This window comes from Oncorhynchus mykiss, chromosome 13 (assembly GCF_013265735.2).
Source record: "Oncorhynchus mykiss isolate Arlee chromosome 13, USDA_OmykA_1.1, whole genome shotgun sequence".
Taxonomy (NCBI): Eukaryota; Metazoa; Chordata; class Actinopteri; order Salmoniformes; family Salmonidae; genus Oncorhynchus; species Oncorhynchus mykiss.
Window position 1 is genome coordinate 41091884 of NC_048577.1, and position 7149 is coordinate 41099032.

Here is a 7149-nt window from a genome sequence, read left to right on the forward strand (position 1 = left end):
TGTAGCCAGCCCTGCACTGCTTGTTTGAATGAATCGAAAAAGAGACATGGCAATCTGCACAAAGGTTAAAAGGCCATTTTTAAACAACGGATGAGCTTTTCTTAGTAACCTACATGAGAACCATTTAGGGTTCAAGTAAAACATTTGTATAAGTGAAGCTTTTAGAGAGAGGTTTAGTGCTTTTATATTTAATAACCTCAGCCCACCCAGTTCACATTCATTATATAGATAGGGAGTGTTTGTGTCAGGGCGGATCATGGAGCAACACCCGCAGAAGCTTTTGAATTCATAGGTAAAGAGTACAACCTCAACTCCCAACTGAGATGTCCTGTGGTTTTGTCGGTAGCTGTTAAATATCCGAGTATCCATTGAACAACCGATAACTGATGATTATTGATTATGATTATTGATTATTGATCAGCTACTGGAGATGTAGAGCTACATGGGAGCATACAGATATGTAGATATGAGTAACAAGCTGATCCTCTGTAACTCTCTCCAGTAGAAGTCTGTCTCCGTCAGCCACCATCAATCAGCCTGTTACTATCACACTCACTCTTTATTCCTGCATGTTCCAACAAAACAAAATATCATGCCTGTGTCGAGCACAGTACTGGTGATTAAATATTCAACAACCAGGTCCACCAACAGTTACATTTTCCTGGAGAAAGAGGCACTGGAGGAAATAGGGAAAAGCTTCAGGTTTCTGGTATAGCTGTGTGTGTGGGGTTGGAACTTTAGTCAGTGGATTCTCAATCACAGAAACGATGTACTGTACTGTACTGTACGATTGATTTCCAGAACACCAGACAATTCTGAGAATGCTATGCTGGAACTGTAAACAAACAAACAAACATCAAACTTTACTCTGCTTATAATAGTTCACATCTTTATGCTCTGGGCCAGCCCTTTCCTCAAACGAATGCATATCCAATCTCTCGTTATGCAATAATTCTGAAAGCAGCTGCTAGGCCTCTGAAAGGAAACCGAGAACAGCAGAACTAAAAAGTGGGGGATGGAGGGAGAGAAGGTAAGAGGGAGAGAAGGTAAATTAGAGAGAACATTCAGTTAATATTTCTCTCTTGCCTGATCTGTGTTGTCTGATCTGTGTTGTCTGCTCTGTGTTGTCTGCCCTATTGTCTGCCTGGTTGTCTGTCTGCCAGCTTGGTTGTCTGCCTGCCTGCTCTCTGGTTGTCTGTCTGCCTGCCTGGTTGTCTGCCTTTCCTGGTTGTCTGCCTGCCTGCTTCCTGGTTGTCTGCCTGCCTGCTCTCTGGTTGTCTGCCTGCTCTCTGGTTGTCTGCCTGCCTGCTCTCTGGTTGTCTGCCTGCCCTCTGGTTGTCTTTCTGCCTGCTCTCTGGTTGTCTGCCTGTTCTCTGGTTGTCTGCCTGCCTGCTCTCTGGTTGTCTGCCTGCCTGCTCTCTGGTTGTCTGTCTGCCTGCCTGGTTGTCTGCCTTTCCTGGTTGTCTGCCTGCCTGCTCTCTGGTTGTCTGCCTGCCTGCTCTCTGGTTGTCTGCCTGCCTGCTTCCTGGTTGTCTGCCTGCCTGCTCTCTGGTTGTCTGCCTGCTCTCTGGTTGTCTGCCTGCCTGCTCTCTGGTTGTCTGCCTGCTCTCTGGATGTCTGCCTGCCTGCTCTCTGGTTGTCTGCCTGCTTCCTGGTTGTCTGCCTGCCTGCTCTCTGGTTGTCTGCCTGCCTGCTCTCTGGTTGTCTGCCTGCCTGCTCTCTGGTTGTCTGCCTGCCTGCTCTCTGGTTGTCTGCCTGCCCTCTGGTTGTCTGCCTGCCTGCTCTCTGGTTGTCTGCCTGCCTGTTCTCTGGTTGCCTGCCTGCCTCCTCTCTGGTTGTCTGCCTGCCCTCTGGTTGTCTGCCTGCCTGCTCTCTGGTTGTCTGCCTGCCTGCTCTGCCTGCCGAGGGGGATGAATGGGATTCCTTAAATAGCTCTGATTAATTAGAGGTTTTCATTGCAAGTGTGCCTGTAGCAGCAGCAGTACCAGAAGCAGCTGGACTCATACTCCATACAGTAAGTACTGTTTATATGTTCCCTCTCACTCCACTACCGTTGATGTGCTGAAGTGGTGTAACCCACAATACACACCCACACAGCAGCTTTGTTTTTTTGCCCCCGTTCCCCATATCTTGCTCTTTCTATCCTGTTGCGTCAGCGCCCTCCTTTTCTTTCTTATCACCACTGTAGTGTGCACTGTCTCAGGTCTCTCTCTTCTTTGCATCAGTCAGTTGGCTCCACCCGTTTTCACTCACTGCATTGATCACAGAACCCCATTTTATACAGTTAGAGAGAAGATCTCCAACCGTGGTGGAGTTTGACAGTGTAAATACTTGGTATTCATTTAATCCAAAAGAATGTATGTGTTTATCACCTTAGTGGAAGCTGCCTGGCAGGTTGGTACTAGTAGTTGTGACATTACCTGGTCTTTCCCACCCTATCCTCTCTGTGCTGTTTGGTTATGCAGGGGAGCCCGTGGTGATTGATGAGTGGGCCGGGGAAGCGGAAATCTATCCCCTGGCTGCGGGGCGGGACCTGTGATGGATGGCCCCTCAGAGCTATGCTCTGGGTTGGACCGATGGGCCACGGGCCTGAGAGAGAGAGACCACTGTTGCCTGCCTGCCTGGGAGAGGGAGGGAGGGAGGGAGGGAGGGAGGGAGGGAGGGAGGGAGGGAGGGAGGGAGGGAGGGAGGGAGGGAGGGAGGGAGGGAGGGATGTGGAGGAAAAGGCCACAAGCAGTCCATAATATCGGCATTTCTCACCAAGCTGAGATTTCATCGGTGCTGTTACGAATGCAGCAGAGCAAACACCAGCTGTAGGGAGTCCTTACTAAGGATCTTTTATCACCATGAATGTACAAAAGTATGACTTTGCTTAGAAGGTATCTCTATACTGCTTATGAATACTTCATAAATCCTTTATACGTTATTGTTTGCAGGGATATCAGGCAGACCATGTTGACTTTTACTTAGCTTCGGTTAATAACGACTTGACTGAACAGAACTGTAGCAGCAGAAACAGGTCAGTTAGTTAGACACTAGTTCTGCCCAGTCAGCCACACTCTGAAAGGGCAGATGAATGACTTTCTCACCACCAGTCGCATCCATCATGTGCTTCAAATCATTACGGATAAAACTTCCGCACGGTGTCCTTTTGTATATGCTGTATGGCTGACAGGGGTGGTTTGTAAGTGTGGTTCTACAACCAGGGAGGAAGCATGTTCAATGATGTCAGATAGATTGGCTGTCAGAGAATGTGTCCTCATCTTTCCTGACTGTTTGCATTCTCCCTGCAGTTTACACATATACTGGGGGGGGGGTATCTATGAGCTTTTCTCAGTGAATGCGTGACACCTTGAATGTCAACATCAGCCGGAACATTGCTTTGTGTGGGAGAGACAGAATCCAGACTGTCACACACACAGACATTAATGTGTTGGTAGAACCACCTCTGATTCCTCCTCTCGGAAGCCCCGGGCTGAACGTCTCACTGTAGCGAATAAGCTGAAAATCAATCACAGTGATGCACAGAGTGTGGGTAGAACCTGACAGAAAATTAATATAATCTGTGTTTTTATTATCTCAAGAGAAACACTCCCTAGGCTCTGAGACGAGTTTGGTGGGAGATACTGTATTAGTCCTGACAGTTCCAGCTCTGTGTACATAAACACGTAGCTCCTGTTGGAGTCGTACTGCCTGTTAGTGCTGACGTCGCCTCTGATAAACACATTATAGATGCTTCCACAGTGACCTGCTGCACTATTTATGAAGTCCCAGGGGATCTCCTGACTACCTCCTCAATGCAGCAAAGAATATGCTAACGAATGTCTGATGGGGGGAACTTTGCGACATTACATCCTGCTATTCAAATAGATTCAGAAATACGTCTTGGTACCGCGGTTAACCACGGCCACGTTGTTTGTTCCTTTTACAGTTACAAGAATCAGCTCTTTATGAAGAGGCTCCTGTAATTTGTATTCGAATACAAAACACCCACGTCCTCACATGCACACACACACACACACACACACACACACACACACACACACACACACACACACACACACACACACACACACACACACACAGCTTCTCATCCGCAATATGTCTGTGGTTGCAGTCGATTTTGACTCGCCTGCCATCCAATATTGTGTGCTGCGGTGGGCCAACGTTGTGATACATTTGGATGCTGACATTTAACCTGGTAGGGAGACGCGGCAGCAACCTTCATCCTGGCTGGGTCTGTTCCTTTTCACCAGCGCTATCCTCAACAGTCATGGACAAGCAGAAAGGCAACGAAGGGGCCATTGACCCAGGAGGGAGGAAGAGAGTGGGAGAGGGAGCGGATTTTAAGTGAGAGGGGCCAGGAGGACCACTGCTTTCAGACAGAAAGATCAATCATCAGAAAGTGACTTAATTCTTGGCTGCAGAAGTCCCAGGGAGAGGGAGAGAGCAGAGATAAGTTGGAGAACTCTGATCCAGCAAACCTTATCTGCGGTCAGTGCTCTTCAAGCTTCAGCACAAAACTCTCCCTGCTCCCCCTACTCTCCCTGCTCTCCCTACTCTCTCCTGGTTTTTGCCAAGATTTTAGCCATCACATAGAATAGGTGCATCTGGCTGATCTCTCTAAGCTTGAATCAACATATGTTTCAGCTTCTCCAGAACTGTGATAAATGTACATTTTTTTAGCAATGTGTTTGGATTTGCCATCCAGGCACACGGACAAGAAGTTACAGAGAACAGAATCCACATCAGCATATTTACTAAAGTATGTGGACACCTGCTCGCTGAACATCTGAGTTCCAAAATCATGGGCATTAATATGGAGTTGGTCCCCCGTTTGCTTCTATAACAGCCTCCACTCTTCTGGGAAGGCTTTCCACCAGAGGTTGGAACATTGCTGCGGGGACTTGCTTCCATTCAGCAACAAGAGCACTAGTGAGGTCGGGCACTGATGTTTGGTGATTAGGCCTGGCTTGCAGTCGGCCTTCCAATTCATCCCAAAGGTGTTCGATGGGGTTGAGGTCAGGGCTCTGTGCAGGCCAGTCAAGTTCTTCCACACAGGAAATGGCCTTCCCCAAACATTTGCCACAAAGTTGTAAGCACAGTCTAGAATGTCATTGCATGCTGTAGTGTTAAGATTTCCCTTCAATTGAACTAAAGGACCTAGCCTGAACCATGAAAAACATCTCCACACCATTATTCCTCCTCCACCAAACTTTACAGTTGGCATTATGCATTGAGGCTGGTAGCATTCTCCTGGCATCCATCAAACCCAGATTCGTCCGTCTGACTGCCAGATGATGAAACGTGATTCATCACTCCAGAGAACGCGTTTCAACTGCTCCAGAGTCCAATGGCAGCGAGCATTACATCCCCCCCCCCCCCTCCAGCCGATGCTTGGCTTTGCATATTGTGATTTTAGGCTTGTGTGCGGCTGCTCGGCCATGGAAACCCATTAAATGAAGATCCCGACAAATAGTTATTGTGCTGACGTTTAGAACTCGGTAGTGACTGTTGCAACCGAGGAGCTACACGCTTCAGCACTCGGAGATCCCATTCTGTGAGCTTGTGTTGTCTACCATTTTGCGGCTGAGCCGTTGTTTCTCCTCTACCTTTTCCACTTCACAGTAACAGCACTTACAGTTGACCGGGGCAGCTCTAGCAGGGCAGAAATTTGATGGATTAACTTGTTGGAAAGGTGGCATCCTATGACAGTGCCACGTTGAAAGTCACTGAGCTTATCAGTATGGGCCATTCTGCTGCCAATGTTTGTCTATGGAGACTGCATGGCTGTGTGCTAGATTTTATACACTTTTCAGCAACGGTTGTGGCTGAAATAGCCAAATTCACTCATTTGAATGGGTTTCCACATACTTTTGAATATATAGTGTAAATTGAGGAGCTGATGTTTTTTGAGAAGGTAAATGTGTTATTTTCTGACATCAAGTTCAGTTGAACTAGAAAGCAGAGAGTGAGATTTGGGGGAGAGATGAGAGATGGGGTGACTGAAAAAGAGAACGATAGATCAAGAGGGCCTAAGAGAATGTGTGTTTGGACAGGATATAGGGGAGAGTACTGTTTCTGCTCATTTGCCCCCAGGCAGGATGATTTCCCTCGTGAAAGGCCATCAAAGAAAACTCTCTGAAGAAGAAATCACATCAGGAATTCACTTTTGGAGGACCTGAATCTGTGTTTTTCTAACCCCAGGCAGGGTAGCGAAGAGCCTGCACGCCCGCGTCTCTGGAGGATCAGGCTATACGGTCTGTTTTCCCCATGCGGCTCTATCTCATCAAATCTCACGTTTGACATCTCTCTGCTCTTTTCCTGGTGCATAATTGTGATTATATGCTGTGTAGAATGTAGATGTCATGTGATTTACCAGTTGGCCTCTTGTTAGAGGAGCTACGTAACTGGTTTAAGCTCTTGATTGTTTGTGTTTAAAACTGACCTCTGTACCGTGACAATTTAACGCGGAGCTGCTGAAATTACTAATTGGCCACGCACTTAGGCAGCGTATACACAGGCAGCCCAATTCTAATCTGTTTTTCACTAATTGGTATTTTGACCAATCCCATCAGATCTTTTCACATCAGATCTTTGTCAGAACTGATCTGACTGATCAAAAGACCAATTAGGGAAAAAAGTATCAGAATTAGGCTGCCTGTGTAAACGCCTCTATTGGCTACTCTACGCTCTCTCCTCTAGTCATACAGTAACCTCTGTTCCAATGGCACACATACATGCATGCACGCAAACCACCCAGGGGCTAGAGGACCCATTACTGTTCTGTTGAAGAAAACATGTGAACCAGCTTAGCATAAATTAGTGCACAGACTGCCATCCATCATTTGAAGTCCCCAAGCAGCCTGTCATACATACATGGCATCATTTTATTATCACTGGGGCGGGAAAATAACTTTCCATCAAAGGTTGCAGAAGCGGTGACATAAAATATATTCTGCAGATGTAGATGATGTTGTCTAGCTGCCGGTTGTTCCCTGAGATGGAGCGAGAGGGCAGAGGTTTCTACTGCTAGCTAGTTTGATGAGACAGGCCAGCTCTCGCCTGGGGAGCGCTAGTTTGTCTGGCAGCGATGGCGAGGGGAGTAGAGCAGTCTGGGTAGAATGGCGGGTGAGTGGACGTGTGATG